Source organism: Grammomys surdaster, unplaced genomic scaffold (assembly GCF_004785775.1).
Source record: "Grammomys surdaster isolate TR1022 unplaced genomic scaffold, NIH_TR_1.0 203, whole genome shotgun sequence".
Lineage (NCBI taxonomy): Eukaryota > Metazoa > Chordata > Mammalia > Rodentia > Muridae > Grammomys > Grammomys surdaster.
The window spans coordinates 8,461,050-8,479,360 of record NW_021604648.1 but is presented as its reverse complement, the minus strand read 5'-3'; the positions used below and the strand labels follow the sequence as shown (position 1 = coordinate 8,479,360).

Genomic DNA, 18,311 nt, shown 5'->3' with positions numbered 1-18,311 from the left:
CTCCACAAATTTCCTCATTCTCCTTGGACCAGTGGCTACATGGGATATGTTTTTTTTCTCATGAAGGGTCATAGGAATTCAAAACATGAAGCGGAAACATGAGATGCCTCTCTAGATCTTGACCTGACATGTTTGTCATTTTGGTCCGTATATCTTTGACCAAAACAAGTTATGAGGCCAAACATATCTTTATTTGGGAGGATCAGGGTAGGGGCTTCTGCCTCCTCCAACTAGGAGATTATATGATAAAGACAAGAAGAAGAATTCTACTACAGAAAGGTCATGAAGCATCGACAGCATCTTACAAAAGCTAAACAGTCTCTAACACAATGATACCACTGGGTATCTGCATCCCACAAAAATAAACCCTTATCTATAAATATTCTGCTGAAGGGGATGATGGGAGTGGGGTTAATTGTGGTCTCCTGAGATTGGTAAAAATAGGAATAATGTTACAAAGAAGCCCCATATTGAATGAACATGTATATATTTGGCCTTTTAAGTAGTTTTTAAAGGAGAAAGGCACAAGACAGTAGCAGCAACTTGTCCTGACTCCAGGCTGCATCAGCTTGTTAAGTGTGATGCCCAAGGTGCCTTTCCCAGAACATGTCTAGTCATCACGGGACATGGAAAGATACACTAGAAGGTATGGTTCTGGTTTTCTCTGGTGCTGGGCTGGAACTCAGGTCCTCCTAATTGCTATGCAATTGCTCTCCCAACTGAGCTGCATCTTCACCCCAACCAGTAGGATTTTTGCTGTAGTAGAGCATAATACTGAAGGTTAAGCACACGGCAAAGCTAGCATCTTAGGCACGCACACATGATGATGCCTAAACATGATGGCTGAAGAGACCCCTATTGTACACAGGAAATAGTCTTAAAGACATTTGAAACCACACTTGTCTTTGACAACTTAAATTCACTTATTGATAAGTCCCATGACAGAACAGGGCATGTGAGGCTAGTAGTTGCCAATCTCAATAGCTGTGTAAAATAGGTCTGCAGGTCATCAATTAAATATTAAAAGACATGATGAGGGACTGGAGAGATGACTCAGCAGTTAAGAGCACTTGCTGCTATTCCAAAGGAATAGCAAGGATCCAAGTTTGGTTCCTAACACCCATGTCAGGCAGCTCACAACTGCCTGAAACTGGAGCTAGACAGGGTCCAAAGCCCTCTTCTGCTCTCCTCCTGGACCCACACACAATGCACATATACATACACACAGTACACATACATTTTTTAAAAAAATGAATATTTCAAAAAGACAAATAAGGAGGCCACATTGCCCAAAATCAGAAGAAAAAAATCAATAACAGTAGATGCTCCAGAGGGAATTAACATACAAGGACATTAAAGAGCTCTTCAAAATAGGCTGACATAGTCTAAAAAAGATGAACAAATAAAAGGAACGATAAAGAATCTAGAAGGAAATAAGAAGGGAGAGAGGAGGGGAGTTAACAAAAGTTAAAAAGATAAATCAGGACCTAGAGAGACGGCTCCACCCACCATTAAGAACAAAAATGGCAAAAAAGCAAACATTACCATGGTTTGTCATGGATATTGGCAGAACCCTGATTAAGTTGGTTGACTTGAACCAAAGCATATCAGGGCAGAAGAGGAGGAAGTGAAGAACCTGAAGAGCATCAGGAAGTATTGGACTTCTAATACTGCTTACAGGAAAATTGGGACCCAAGATTTGCACCCAGCACTGAAAAACCTGACGCTGTGTGGCCACAAAGGGAGCCTGCACCTCATGTGCTGTCCTACCTGTGCCATGCCCATGTTCATTCAGGTGGGCATCCACAAGAACTTCTCCAGTCCCTACACCATCTCTCGTTCCGTGGGAGGTGGGGCTGTCAAATTTGAGGAGAACTTCAGAATGATTGCAAATCTGAAGCTGCATAAACTGGATGAACTGGACTGTTTGATTCAGAGTCTGCTTTAGTGGACTCGGTAGGCTGAAGTAGCAAGCCAAATGTTACTATTTGAAAACCCCATAAATCCTGAGTTATATTTAAAAAAAGAAAAGTTGTATTGTCTGAATAGCCCATCTCCTCTGTTGCTCGTTAATATAGATAGACTCAGTGTCCGAACTCTAGTAGTATATCTTAAGGATAACTACAGAAGAGTTACAGGCACCAGTCTTGGACTGGGCCATTGCTAGGCCTGTGTTTCAGGCTGATTGTTTGTGAGACCGCTGAAGAAGTTCTAGGAATGGCAGATATGCTGCAGACATTTGGTCCAAAGGACAGCTGAAAGCTCTGGGTTTTGGAACATGATGGTTACCTTAGAACGTCCTGTTGGAACTGTTCAAAACGATTGATGAGCAGTAGAGGAAACAGCCCCCTGTGAGAACAGAGAACTGACAGGCACTGCCAGAGAAGGTGACATCTCTTTAAGTCTCTATGGTGGATGAACCTGCTATATCTGTAATTTCATTTCATTTCGTAATTAGTCTAGAAGATTTTTACCCTTACCTCTGTGGTTTTTTTTTTTTTTTCATGACATCTCATGATTTCCTGATGGTTTAAAATGAAACCACTAATCTGGCATTTGCACTGTGAACACACTGCTTAATCTTTTTTCAATACCTTCTGCTTTAATGCCTTACCACAAAAGGTCCTTCCCCCATTTCTGTCCCTTGATGATCTCCCTCTTTTATATCTATGTGCTTTCCTTATTGTAATTGCTCATGTCAATCAAGGTGCTGACCAACTCAACACAAAGTTAAACACCTAATCTAAAATTCTAAAAGTGTGCCAGAGGAAGAAGACTTTAAAGGAAGGGACTAATGAAATTGGTGAAAGTGACATACTTTGAACATTACATGTAATTTTGCCTTTGTTTTCTTAACCATCATAACTATAACGCTTCATTGGATTTACTTTATACTGAGTAATAGTAAGTTGAGATGGTTTATGATGAAATGTCCTCATTTAATGTATGCCCTGAATAGCAGCAAATCTCTGTAAGAAGTTTGGAGGGGCTCACAGTGGATTTCGGGAAAATCATGGGTAGAGGTGTCAGGTAGAAATAATGATCTATTTTGTAACTGTGCCTGGGAATCATATAACAAGACAGCTTACATAATAATGTTAAAGGTTTGTTTTTTAACTTCAGTTTTAGTGTTTAAAGTGAGATCTGTACGTTATTTCATTTCTAAATCTTAAATATAATTTATGATACACATATATATGAATAGTTCCTTGTGAAATCTTTTTGCTAAGATAGACGGGTCACTTTCAAATGAAGGTCTTGAACACACAGTGAAACACATAAGATCTAATGTGCTTTCAGATCATTACCTTCTCGAGGGATTTTTGAACAGCAGTGCAGTGCCAGGATGTAGCTCAGTGGTAGAATGCTGGCCTGCCTGGTTATATGCTAGGTTCAACCCCCCAGGACCAAAACAAACAAAACCCTCTAAGAACTTGCTACCTTTAAAGTACATTTTTTAAAGAGAAAGAGTCTCCCTTAAAGTATGTGTCTTCACTCCCAACTCAAGCCAGAATCTGCCAGTGCCATGTCTCAGATTCTCTACTTCATATGTTTTAATATAGCCCAAAACAAACCAAAACAACCAATACACTTTTTACTAAAAATTGGTAGCATTATTTAAATAAAGTTACTATTGTATTTCTTTTTAGAGTACTATTTGTACTTTTAGAGAATTCTAGAATGATACATGCAAGGAGTATTAATGAATTCCGGATGCCATAGTCTATGTCTCTGATTCTAGCCTCCAGATACTCAGGCAGGGAGCTCTCTTGAGCCCAGGAGTTGGGGGTAAGCTGGGAAACAATGTGAGGCTCTGTATCTTAAAAATAAAAATGTAGGTGGGATATGGTGCTTCATATCTTTAATCCCAGCACCCAGGAGGCAGAGGTAGGCGGATCTCTATGAGTTCAAGACCAGCCTGGTCTACATAGCAAGTACCAGGTCAGGCAGGACTACCTACAGAGACCTTGTCTTCTCAGAAACAAAACAAAAGCAAATAAATAAAAGTATAATTGGGCAATTGATATTTAGAATGACAAAATTATTTTGCTGTTGTATAGATACAAATATAAATACAGAGAGAGAGAGAGAGAGAGAGAGAGAGAGAGAGAGAGAGAGAGAGAGACTTACTATGTATTCCCAGCACCCCAGATGCAGCTCAACAAAGGTTGCTTGTCTTTGAAAAGGCTTCTGACAGCTGGGCACAGTGGCACACATAGAGATAGGCAGATCTCTGAGTTCTAGGGCAGTCTTGTCTACAGAATGAGTTTCGGGACAGCCAGGGCTACGCAGAGAAATCCCCAAGACAAACATCTTGAAGGAAAAGAAGAAGAGAAAGAAAGAAAGAAAGAAAGAAAGAAAGAAAGAAAGAAAGGAAGGAAGGAAGGAAGGAAGGAAGAAAAAAAGGAAGAAAGGAAGAAAGCAAGCTATGAGAGATCACCTTTTTTAAACCCAACCCCTCCAAAGTGTATTTAGGTTGTTTATGGTATTTAACTATTACAGACTATGACTCATTACCGTCTTTTTTACATTAATATTTGACAACAGCTGCTGTCAGTGCCTCCCTGATAGTCCCCTGGTGCCCACTGTTCCCTTAAACACTTTTGACTTAAAGCACCTGTGACTCTGCCTTAGGCTTTCTCACAGAGAGGAGAAAGCCTGGCTCACACTTGGGCAAGGCACAAACTCTGCGATGAAGTATAGCCAGTGATGCATAGGAATCCACAGCAGATGACTGCCCCAGCTTCCTCTTTTTCCTGAGGCAAATTTTATCTGCTATCCCTGAGTAGGATTGTGCTCCAGTTTCCCAAAGTAGTAAGGTGCTAATTAACTTTCCACACTGTACTGTCTTCTTCCCCTTCCCTCTTGGTGACTCTGGGGTCTCTGTCTAAATGAGCCATTTGGGCTCAACTCCAGCTTAAGGACTACCTCAGGAACAACCAAATTTAAACTCTTACATTTGCTTCCTAGGTCACTCAGTAATCACTAGAGTAGATTTTCCATTTCAAAAATGCTTTAAAGCAGTCACTCCAAAATTCATGTTAAGAATGCCTATTTAGCAAGACCCATTTAAAGTTTTTAATTTTTAATATACATACAGTTTCCTTTGTTTCTTTTAAAAAGAGTTTATTTGTTTTTAAGGCAGGCTGTCACTATGTAGTACTGGCTGTTCTGGGTCTCGCTGTGTAGATCAGGCTGCCCTCAAACTCACACAGCTCATCCTTTCTCTGCCTCCCGAGAGCTGAGGATTAAAGATATATATCACCTCCAGCTATTTTTTTATTTCCAATTATGTTTATGTCGGTGTCTGGGGTGGGGATGTGCCTGTGAGTACAGATACCTTTGGGGAAGTTATTGAATCCCCTGGACCTGTAGAATGTGCTTCCTAACTTGTGGACGCTGGGAACCAGACTTGCTGGGTCCTCTGAAAGTGCAGTAAGTACTTCTAAACTGCTGAGCCATCTCTCCAGTGCCTATTTATTTATTTATAATTTTATTTTGAAGTACTGAGAATTGTTCCTAGGGACTGGTGCATGGTAGACAAGTATACTACCACTGAGCTATATACATCCCATGTTGATTAGTTTTATGTCAACTTAACAAAAGTAATCATCATCTGAGAGGAGGAAACGTCAACTAAAAAAATAAAATACCTCCAAGCTGAGAAATGGTATCTTTAATCCCCAAACAGGGAGGCGAAGACAGGCAGATCTCCATGAGTTTGAGGCCAGCTGAGTCTACAAATCAAGTCCAGAACAGCCTGGACTAATACACAGAGAAACCCTGGCTCAAAAGGCCAAAAAACAAACAAACAAACAAACAAACAAAACCAAACCAAACCAACCAAACAAACAAACAAAAAAACCCAGGCCGGGCAAACCATAGGGAGCAAGCCAGTAGCAACATCCCTCCACAGGCTCTATATCCATCACCTCCTGCCTCCAGGGTCCTGCCCCACATGAGTTGTTTTGTTTTGTTTTGTTTGTTTTTCAAGATAGCTGTTCTGACTTCTTCAGTGATGAATTAGGATGTGAAGTATGAGTTTCTGTTTTTGTTTTGTTTTGGTCCTGATGGGGTCACCGAGGTCACACAATATAAAGGCATTTGCCAGCAATCTGAATGGCTGAGTTTGTTCTGGAATCCACAGTGTAAAAGAAGAGAATCTACTCCAGGGGGTTGTCCTCTGACCTCCACATAGGGAATGAGTTCAGCACAAAGACACAAAATAAATAAGTAAATAATATACAAATTCTTTTAAAAGGTCTCATGTAGACCAGGCTGGTCTTGAAGTTGTAGTGAAATTTTCTTCCTCTGCCCAATGGCTGCTTAGATTACATGTATGTATCCCTATGCCTGACTTTCAAAGCATTCCCTTTCATGTCTTAAAAATCCTGTTTTAATTTACCCAGCATGTGCTAGTATTGGCCTATAATCTCAGTACTTGGGAGGTGAGGCAGAAGAATCTTGAGTTCAGGACCACTCTGAGCTGAATACTGAATGATATAGCTCTAATAGAAACACACACACACACACACACATACACGAAGATAGAAGATATAGGGGATAAATTCACACATACTAGGAGTAAAAAGGAAAACAGGAATTTTATTTTAAATTTTTCATTTATTTTTGCTCTATGTGTATGTTTTACCTGTATGCATGTATGTATGCATATAAACCACATGCATGCTTAAGGTCAGATGAGTGCACTGGATCAGCTGGAACTGAAGTTATAGAGAGCTGTGAGCTCTATGTGGGTACCACTAAATGAACCTAGGTGCTCCTCAAGAGCTATAAGCACTCTTAATCCCTGAGCCATCTCTGCAACCGAGGAATTTTACTTTAAAACCAGATATTTCACATAAATTACTAATTAAATTATAACAACATGTGAGGAATATTGTGTGTGTGCGTGTATGTGAGAGACTGCGTGTGTGTGTGTGTGTGTGTGTGTGTGTATGTAGCTAGTGATTGAACTCAGTGCCTCTATAAATGCTAGGCAAGCACTCTAGCTCCAAACTACATCTCCACTCCCTTATTTTAGAAGACTAGAAATTCAGAGACTTTAATTGTCTTTCCAAATTCTACTATTAACAAATTGCATGGGATGATTAAAATTAGCATTCACTGTCGCCTGATTCTTCTGTCTACTGAAGCCATCTCCCCCTATTCTGTTCTACTCTTTTTTTTGTTTATTTGTTTGTTTTTTGTTTTTTGAGACAGGGTTTCTCTGTGTAGCCCTGGCTGTCCTGGAACTCACTCTGTAGACCAGGCTAGCCTCGAACTCTCGAACTCAGAAATTCGCCTGCCTCTGCCTCCCAAGGTCTGGGATTAAAGGCGTGCGCCACCACCGCCCGGCTCTGTTCTACTCTTAATCAAACAACAAACTACCAATTCAAGCGAGCACTATTGTCTTGTTCTAGGAGTGAGATACAAGAGAATGGGGTTCTCAACCTTTAAGACTTAAATTTTGGGAAGCTAGAGAGATGGCTCAATGGTTGAGAGCACTGATTGTTCTTCCAGAGGTCCTAGACTCAGCACCCACATGGTGCTGAGCTTACACCTGTCTGTAACTCTAACCCGAGGGGAGCTAACACCTTCACACAGACATGTATACAGGCAAAACACCAGTGCACACAAAATTAAAATAAATACATAAGTACATTTTTTTAAAGTCTTGAATTTTGTTCCACAAAAACAAACAACCAATGCTGCAACCCTGTATGTAGCAAGAATTCCTAAGAAACCTACATAGAGTAGGTGCACACAGTGCAAGGCATTTTCAGAGTAAATAAACAAAGCAGCTGGAACTTCCCAGTCACCTAGATTTCCCACAATGATCTGTGGTATACCTGATCACACAGCACTTCCTTCCCTGCCTTCCTTCCTCCAAGGTCATGAGCTCCAGGAAATTAGAAACCATGTTTAGACATCTTTAACCTTTGTGTCCCTAAATCTAACATAATTCCTACCGTATAACCGTAGTTGTTTGGGAAGTTGAATTGAATCTGGATGACTTTGGAGACTTGCTTCAAGACAAGAGACTAGCATTTCTTTGTGACTGCAATAGAGGAAGTCAGCTGAGGGCAGTAGGTGTGGAGGAAGTGTCTACATGGAGCAGCTGGTCAACCCAGTGTTTACATGAACACCTTTGAGCTGGAAAGGGAGCCTTTCCAATCCAGAACCCTAACTGGAGATTATAGACAATTAGGGAATTAAAGAAGGGCAGTCCCAGCCATTACTAAAACTAAAGCAGTAAAGGGATCACTGGAGAAGCATGAGAAACAAGTGTCATTACGGAACAACAGTGTGGACTCTGTGTGTAGCCAGTCCAGAGAAACCAGACTGCGAATGTCCCCTCAGCAGGCCTGCTGGAGTGCATTCCAGCCAGGGTTGACTTGACATGCCATCATGTGTATCCTAAGTATTTAGGCAAGGCCCAAGAAGACACCTAGAGTGCTGAGCATCCAATGATTGCCGTCTGCTCCAACTCCTGTTTCCAGGTTCTTCACTAAACCGTGTCTCTCTTCACTGGCTGAGATGCTGCATTCTCTAGTTTACTGGCATAAATCAGTATAGGACTCAAAGGAGCAGGGAATAACTGAGCCACTGACTGTTACACTGTTTTCTAGACCCAAAGCTCAAGTCTGAAAGGCTAAGACGAGATTTATATATGCTGCTGCCAGTTAGTCCAAGTTCCTAGTCTAAGAAAACCTCAGGTTTGGGTTGCAATTTAGTGTGGACATTTCAGGGTACAAGAAAAGACCTTGTCATAAATATCAACCTTAAATGAAACAAGCAGGCCCCTATTGTACACTGCATCACAGGGCAGACTGATTCCACTGGAGAGGTGACCACAAACTTTCAAGCTTCCCCAACTCTGCAAAGGCCCTTCGAGACTAAGAACAAGGGAAAACAAACCCGAACAACAGCACAGTTTTGTGTCTGAAGAACTGGGAGAAGTTGCTGTGTTTAAACAAACTGTACTTGGGCGATTTAAAATTCTGTTCTTGCATAAAACCCAACAGTTAATTTTACACAAAGAGCTTTTAGGCACAATCATTGACTTGATTCTTCAACTAACCTTGTGTGGTCTATTCTATTCCAGTTCACAGGTAAGGAGTTGTATATCCAGAGAAGCCTGGGTTATGGAGTGGAAAGATTCCAGGTTGATCTTCTGGTACCATATAAACATTATCTGCACGTATCTTTACTATTATTTCCTCTAACATATTGAAGATACATCCTTAGCACTATTGCCTTTCTAATAACTCAAGCCAGCATATAGTGAGCCTAATCACAAGCCTGGCATTAGTTTAGGTCATATCTATATTCATATCTAGTTATAGTTATAGTTATAGATAGATATAGATCAGTAGAGAATAGATTTTACTCTCTATGTGCAGCAGACAGGTATTCGAACAGCTGATCACAACACCATGGTAGCTAAGGATCAGATACAGTGTTGCAAGAATGAAAATCATCTCAAACTGGTTTTGGTGCTGTGCTCAGGTAGTCCCAACTACTCAGAGAGCTGAGACTGGAGGATCACTTGAGCCTAGGAGTTTGAGACTAGCCTAAGCAACACAAAAGACTGTTGAAAAAGAAAAGAAAAAGGAAGAAACAAAGAAAAGAAAGAAGGAAGGGCAAGGACAGGAGGAAGGAGGGAGAAAGGAAGCAATTTTATATGTGATAAGTAGTAAGTCTCCCAGATGTAATTAAGACACAATAGCCATGTGACTCTCAGACAATCTATTTTGTGTGCAGAGTGTGTGTGTGTGTACACATGTATGCGTGTGGGTGTATTTGTATGAAGGTCAGAAGACAACCTTGAGTGTCCTTCCTCAGGTGCCTTTTATCTTTTGCTTAAGACAGGGTCTTATTGACCTGAAACTTCACCAAGTAGGCACCTGGCCAGCAAGCTCCTGGGACCCACTGGTCTCTCTCTACCTTCTTACCATCACTAGGATTACAAAAGCTCACCACTGCCCAGCTTTTAAAACCTGGGTTCTGGACATCTGAACCTAGGTCCTCTGCTTCCAAGGCAAGCACTTTAATAACTGAGCCTTGTCCTTTTCCTAAGAGAAAACACTCTTTGCTAAATGAAGGGTGGCTTCGGTGTGATCATTGTACTCCTGTAATGGATTTGAGTACTATACTTCCTGGTGTAGCTCCTTGGGCCATAAAAATCCACTTCTGCAGCTTGTACATCAGAAACCCTTCATTCATTATCAAAGAATTGCTGAGCTTATGTTATATGGTGACCTCTGTTCTAGGGGCTGGAGTTAACATAAAACTAGCAAATCCCTCCTCTGAAGGAGCCTAGGAGAAGGAAAGAGGCAATAAACGATTAGGGGTAATAATGATTTCTTAAGCAGGTTTCTAGTACCACATAAAAGAGCAATTCACTTTATTTGGGATCAGGAAGAAGAGAACAATCCACCATACCAAAGAATTTTAAAACAGGTAAAATAAGTCTTGACCAGGATCGGTATTGCACACTTTTAATTCCAGCAGTTGGAGGCCGAGAGGCAAGTGGATCTCTATGAGGTCCAGACCAGCGTGGTCTACAGAGTGAGTTGCAGGTCAGCTACTGCTACACAGAAAATCCCTATCTTAGAAGGAAAGAGAGAGAAAGGAAGAAAGAAAGAAAGAAAGAAAGAAAGAAAGAAAGAAAGAGAGAGAGAGAGAGAGAAGGGAGGGAGGGAAGAAAGGAAGGAAGGAAGAAAGAAAGAGAGAGAGAGAAAGAAAGAAGGAAAGGGAACAGAACAACAAGAAGTCTTGGAAGGTACGTATGGCAAGTTTTCAAGTTGTCAGAGACTCGAATCCCTTCTAACTTTCCATTCCACCATCCTCGCTGGATGGAGGCTTTAGTCCTCATGATCCTCGATGGTTGCCAAGCTCCAGAAATCACATCATCATCCTCATAGCTGGACCTTTAAAAGGTGATACAAGTATGGCAGCAGTATGCTGATAATCCCCAAACTCTAGAGACTGGATCAGGAGGAATGCAGGTTTAAAAGCAGCTTGCCTACATTATGAAACGTTGTCTCAATAGAATGAAACTAAACACACGCAAGAAAAGACAACAACAATTCCACTTACTTGGCCCTGCCTAACTATCAGGCAATGTGGAAATGAGTCTTTTGTCAGGTGTAGGGAAGGTTATTTGGGTTCTTTTCAAGGTTGGGTAGCAATGAGCCCAGCTAAAAGGTCACATTCTGTTCTCAAAGATGGAGAAAAAACTGATTATTAGGAATTGTAACAGTGAGGATCCAATGGTAAACAAAGGAAAGTGTCTACAAAGGAGCTATTACTACACAGTGAGTTCTACAGGTGCCGCGCAATACCCTCAGGCTAGTGCCTATCGCGCTGCGGGCAAGCTTAGGTCTACTGGGAGACTGGGATTAAGGGTTTCGAATCAAGGTGAGAGGTGTTTGGTTGCCTCGAGAGACTCTGACTTTGGATGAGGAACTACATCAACAGCATGTGGCCCTAGAGGGAGAAAGGCAAGAAGAGAATAAATATCCTCACTTCCCTTCTTGCCTGCCTCTGCTCTCTGATCTTTTTTTTTTTTAAGATTTTATTTATTTATTTATTTATTATATATATGATGAGTACACTGTAGCTGTCTTCATATACACCAGAAGAGGGCATCGGATCCCATTACAGATGGTTGTGAGCCACCATGTGGTTGCTGGGAATTGAACTCAGGACCTCTGGAAGAGTAGTCAGTGCTCTTAACCTCTGAGCCATCTCTCCAGCCCTCTACACTTCCTTTTATCTTAACGGGAACTAGAAGGTACTAAATCCCTGGACTTGATGACTTAGACATCATGAATTTTGATAGCTAGACTGCAAACTGGCTACAACCAAGTGTTCTCTGCTTCTTAGCCTTGACTTTGAGCCAGAGCTACTCGCCTGGTGTTCTGAAGGCTCACTTTTAAATGTGCTAAGAGAAACCGGCTGTCCAGAGTTGCTCCTCGTTATTAGGAACACAGTGCTCCTGAATGTTTCCAAAGATAGTTCAGAACCCACACAGGATACCTGGTCCCTAACTGCAGCCCTAAGTCTGGGTCTGCAGGTGAGCAGCTTGTACTCTGGGGGTGAAGAGAAGTCACCTACCACAGCCTTGTAGAAACAGCCATTGTTAGGACTAAGACAGTGGAAATACCGTCAGCTCTGAACATCCCGAAGCTCAAATCCTAAGTCACTCCCAGGGTAATCTTGGGAAACTGAGTACTTAGAAGCCCCAGTATCTCTATTGTAAATGAGACCTATAAATAACACTTATTCATAAGGCTGTGCAGTGTAGAGAAGGCTTTTTGCTAAAGTCTTTCTAATTACACCATGAGGTATTTATTATTGTGAAGTCACTGGCCTTAGGGACACCAGACCTTTGACACTAAGTACGCCACTCCTCCCATATCACTCTTTACACTAGATAAACCCAGTTTTAGATCGTGGGTAAAGAAGCCAGCCTTCTCTTCAAAGAGCTGTAGATCAGGGGAGTTTTTATGGGAATGTGTGAGGTTACTCAAGGAAGTCGAAGGAGTGGACCTGACAGCACAGTGCAGAGGTTGTGGGCAGAGAGGCTGCTATCAGACTACGTGCGAGCTAGACAACTGTGAGATCCTACACTGTTGAAATTATAATGCTATCTCAGGAAAGTTCAATAAGATGATCATTAGTGAGTTCTCTAATACAGAGCATGCTATACAGCTGATAAGATTTTATTGTTTACTGTTTCATAAATATCTGGATTTTGGCACAGAAGATTATAAGTCCCCCGAAGAAACATATGTACCTTGGAAAAGTAAGTGGGGAAATCACACTTTCTTTTACATTAGATAATGTCCTTATACCCATTCTACATCATAGACTTTACAGGCATTTTATCCTATCTTATGATAGAAATATGATCATCTTTTTTCTTTCTTTTATTATTTATTTATTTATTTATCTATTTATTTATTTTGAGACAGGGTTTCTCTATTTCTCTATGTTGCCCTGGTTGTTCTGGAACTTGTTCTGTAGACTAGGCTAGCCTCGAACTCACGGAGATCCACTTGCCTCTGTTCCCTCTCCCTGCCCCCACACTGTAATTAAAGGTGTGCCAGGAAGATGCGTTCATCTTAATGCACACATTGCTACTAAAGCCCAGATAAGTACATTGCTTAAGGTTGTATAGTGTTAGAGACAGAATTCCAATCCACTCTAATGTCAAACCCCATTATCATATCTTTAATCTCAGGGATCCGGAAAGGAAGTGTTAAAAGTTTCACAATCACGTCACACTGTAGTGTGTTATCCTCTGCGCCATCAGGATGTGTTCAGCTTGTGATCTATGATGGTAAAGGACATATGTTCAGAATTGTGCCTTTGGATCATGTATACAACAGCTGCTTGGTCTACTTTTTAAAGCAAACACAAATTATATCAGAGAAAAAAATTATTTTATTCTCAGAGGGAGGTAAAGGCGTGCAAGAAAGGCAGGAGTCAGGGGAAGGAAGCGAAGGGAAGACATTTGCTGACTAGAAAATACTATAAATGTAGTCTACGGCTGATGGACATGGCATGCGGGAAGCATTCTGAGGAACAGTGAGTTCTGCCTGGAGGAAAGAACAGGGTAGCTGACAAGAGGAAGGCAAACAGAGTTGGGAGCAGTGGGGCAAGGCAGGCAGGCATCCCAAGCACAGACAGTTTCTATATACAAACAAAACAGAGTGCATGTGTGAGAAGACAGGATGCACGGATTGCCGGTGACCCTTAGGTGAGCCCAGGAGGCTAGTTGTGTCAGGAGCTGGATGTTGCGAAAAATTCTATCTGGAGTGAGCACCTCGGAATTACTGTTCCATTAGAACAGGGCAAACTGAGGTGCAAACAGGCAGACACTGCGACTGGGAGACAAAAGGAACGGAGAGCAGGGACGAAGAGTAATAGGTGCACACATCTTATAAAAGTCTAACCGTCAGTCAGAAAGCTCTCCTTCTACTGTAGAACAAAAGCCTTTGTGTCTGAGGCTGTAATAGAATAATAATAAGCAATCTTTGAATGTTTAAAAAGTTTCAAGAACTGTAATAACACATTTTATACTTTCTTTTCCTTTTGGGGATGAGGTGGATTTTGTTTTTCCAGAACTACCACCTACAGCATTTCTTGACCATGGAACATGCTTTGTCCTAGGTTAAGATCCATGCCACGGGAATCAGTCAGACAGTTTTTGCTGTCAACATTCCCAGTAACTTGCTTGAATTTTCTAACTGCAACTTGATCATTCCGTATGTCAGCAAGGCTCACTTCAAATGCATGATCCTTGAGGCCATCAGATACAACTCTGGTTCCTTCAGTCCTTGTGACTAGTGTCATTCCAATGTATCTAATATTGAAGATAGCCTGAGTTTTCACATTATATCAGTCTTTCTTGGAAAATAGAATAACCACTTTTTTCTTAGTTCCCTTATTGATGACCTTTCATCAGGCACCATCATGGTACTGCTGAGGAAGCCAAAAGGATGAGATATCATTTTCTTACTAATTTATAAATTATGTTAATTAATAATTATAAGATTGTGCCAGAGAGATGGCTCAGCAGATAAGGATGATTATTACCAAGTCCAGTAATATGAGTTCAGTCTCTAGATCCCACACTGTGAAAGGAGACAACCCCCCTCTCTGACCACACACACACACACACACACACACACACACACACACACACATACACACAAATAAATACAATACATTTAAAAAAGAATTTTAACTTCGTCTGTTGCATTCTGTGTAGTAGGTTGGTCTGATGCTGCTTGTATTCAAATGCTAAATTCTGTACCGGAAGATCTGGTTGCTCCAAGTTATGCACGATTGGTTAATAAAGATACCTACAGCCTGTAGCTGAGTAGAAGATTAGTTAATAAAGATGCCTACAGCCTGTAGCTGAGCAGAAGAGTGGTAGGTGGTGCTTCAGTTCCCAGGCTTGGGGTCTGAGGCAGAGACCACAAGGGAGAGAAAGGAGGAAGAAGGAAGAAGGCACCAGGGTAGGTGGATTGTGAGCATGTGGCTGTGAGGGCTGGCTAGTTGGAGTAGGAGTGGCCCAGGAAGAATATGGCAACTAATATCTCAGGGTTATTGACAGAGAAATGGCATAGACAGTTGATAGCTATCCAGCTCTAGTGCTTTAAGGCTTATTATAAATATAAAGGTTTTGTGTCTTTCATTTGGAAATTAAATGATCTAAGGTGGGGTTAAAAACCCCAAACTAATATTTACTGCAACAATGCTGTGCTTTTCTACATTCATTTGTTTTGTTTTTTATTGCAGTTTGACATGAAGTTTTTCATTCTTATGTAAGCCAAGCTTCGGGACTTTTCCCTTGTTTTTGTCTTTTGAGTTCTTCCCTTTGACAAGGCCTGCTCTATCCCAAGATTGGCTATTATTTCATCTACTGGTTGGATTTTGAAGAAGAGAAAGGATGTAAGTTGACCCAGGGGAGGGAAGGGGTTGGGCTTTCAAGGCAGATTGGATGACCAGGCTGTACAGTTAGAAGCAGAAGGAAGTCCAGAGAAATTTGATAATGTGGGTCTAAGAAAGGCAGACAGGGAGAAAGAAGATAGGGTTTGGGGTCTTGAGCGTGGGACCATAGAGCTGGGTATTGGTTTGTCCAACAGAACATATAGGTTCATTGCAGCTGATCTCCTAAGAGAACCACATTTGGGAAATGAAGAGCACATAAGGATAGGTTTGCCAGGAATTGCACAAATGCAGGGACCCAAAAGAGGTAGGGTGCTGCAATCCAGGCCCCAGGTGATGACATATTCAATTGGAACAGCTGGCTAGAGAAGTGGATTTTCCTGTAAGAAAATCACGGAATAACTGAAACAAGAACAATTCCAGACTTTACAGCCTTTTACACTAAGAGGCACACAAAAGAAAGAGGCTAAAGAGGTTGTTAGCAAAAGGATGTGAGGCTTCTGTTTCAGTGACAGCAGCAAGAAATTTTGTGAGGACACAAAAGATTTCACGAAAGATGCAACAGGAATGAGGAAACCTAAGCATAGCGTCTGATGCTCTGATTTCAAGGGGATGCCCACAATCTGACCCTAAGTCAAGAGGAGAGCAACTCCCTGGACAGAAGAAGGAAACTTGAGATTGAACTGAAACCCCCCGAGGGGCCATGATGCTTCTTCCCCAGTGCACTACTCTAAGCCAAGGCCACTATTGGAAGGGAGAAAAGGCAGCTTTCTTTCTCCCTAGGAATGCTTGAGGATGGACCAATTAATGAAGACAGAGCCTTAAAAGGCATAATTCTGGTAAGTGACAACCTCCTTGTCCAAGTTAGTGCTGGGGGTGAGACCTTGTGACTGAAGTTGCCAAAACAAACACAGACACTCAGTTGAATTTGAATTTCATATAAACAACGAAAAAGCTTCGGATGGGTCAGCAGCAGTGCTATGTGAGTGGAAACTGCTGCCCTGGGCAACTGCTTGTAGTGGCCTACGGAATTCTATTCAGTGACCTCTAGTCACTTGAAGCCAGGATCCATGTTCACAAGCTCTCTCTTCTCTCTCTCTCTCTCTCTCTCTCTCTCTCTCTCTCTCTCTGAATTATTATTATTATTATTATTAATTTTTTTAGCATGTTCAAGGTAGGATTTCTCTGTGTAACCCTGGCTGTCCTGGAATTCACTCTGTAGCACAAGCTGACCTTGAACTCAGAGGTCTGTCTGCCTCTGCATTCGGAGTGCTGGGATTAAAGATGTGTGCCACCACTGTCCAGTATGTTTATTATTATTTTGTACGTGTGTGCCTGTGTGTGTGTGTGTGTGTGTGTGTGTATGTGTGTTCGCAAGCGCGAGAGTGTGCCTATGTGCTCAAGAAGGTTAAAAGCATCAGGTCCCTGGAGCAATCATGAGCTACCCAATGTCGGTGCTTGGTATTAAACTTGGGTTCCCTGAAAGAACAGTACCAGCTTGTAATCACTAAACATCTCTTAAGCCCCAGATCAGGGTTCTTCTCTGTCATAAAAAAGAATTTCAGGATAGGCCAGTTACAGTTAAAGTTTACAGAGAAGAATTTCTAAATATCTACTTAAGCATGAAGAGTATTAGAAACAGGGAGGAAAGCATAAGACTGACCTAAGGTTGGGTGTGGGCTTCTCAAAGGCAGCCATGACTATCTTAGCATTACTTACACACACAAGTTCGGTGGCTTTCAAGTTATGTAAGTAAGAGGTAAAAAACTTTCTTCTCTTTTTCCCACCTTATAACAGTGGATTATGAGGTGACTTTAGGAGTGACTTAGTCAGGATTTCAATCTGATAAGACAATTTGCTGTGAGAGTGTTGAGAAATGGTTTTTCCTGTAGTGGGACTTCCTGTCAGACTCCTAGAAAATGACAGGTCTCCAGCCGGGGAAAGAGATGCGAGATGATTAGGTCTCCATTGCTACTTCAAATTATCATTAAAAGCAGTGCTACATAAAAAGAATATCATCCCTGTATAGGCAAAGTTTGCAGAAAAGGTTAATTGTGGTGGAGTTCTTTTTTTTAAAAATAAATAGTATTTATTTGTGTATGTGCACATACGCACGTATTCCCATGTGTGTGACACGTGACTTCAGATCCCATGAAGCTGGAGTTACAGGTAGTTGTGAGCTGTCTGATGGGATTCTGAGAGCTGGACTCACATCCTCTGCAAAGAGCAGAAAGTGCTCTTACCTGCTGAGCTACCTCGCCATGTTGGTGAGAAGTTCCAAGTAAGCTCGAGGGTGAGGACTCCCTTCTCTTCTCACACCCCTGAATGTACATATAACCCACATCTGCTATTGGGATGCAATCCCAGTATTCCGGAGGCAAAGACAAAGAAGATCTTTGTTAATTCAAGAAATTCACAATGAATTTCAGGCCAGCAAGGGCCACTAGCAAGTTCTTGTCTGGAAAAAAAAAAAGACAAAGAAAGAAACAAAACAAACAACCCTCCCACACACAGAGAAAAACAAACGATCAAAAAGTTCTAAGGGACCAAAGAGTTACTTTGGCCCTTATATGGGAGATTCTTGAAGTCTCTCAAACTGTTGCAGTTGTACTAGAGCTTGTGATAGCTGGGAGGTGAGAACAGAAGGAAGTCAGCTTCCTAAGGAAGAGAAGCTGCCAATAAACTGAGAAGAAACATCATGTCGGTGATGGTGGCGCATGCCTTTAATCCCAGCACTTGGGAGGCAGAGGCAGGCGGGTTTCTGAGTTCGAGGCCAGCCTGGTCTACAGAGTGAGTTCCAGGACAGCCCGGGCTATAAGAGAAGCTCTGTCTCGAAAAAC

The 18,311-nt window shown here is 41.6% G+C and overlaps 1 pseudogene; it reads left to right on the top strand.

Annotated features, from left to right (window-relative positions):
• Positions 1-1,523: 1,523 nt before the first annotated feature.
• Positions 1,524-2,259, top strand: LOC114623896 (annotated as a pseudogene).
• Positions 2,260-18,311: the final 16,052 nt, after the last annotated feature.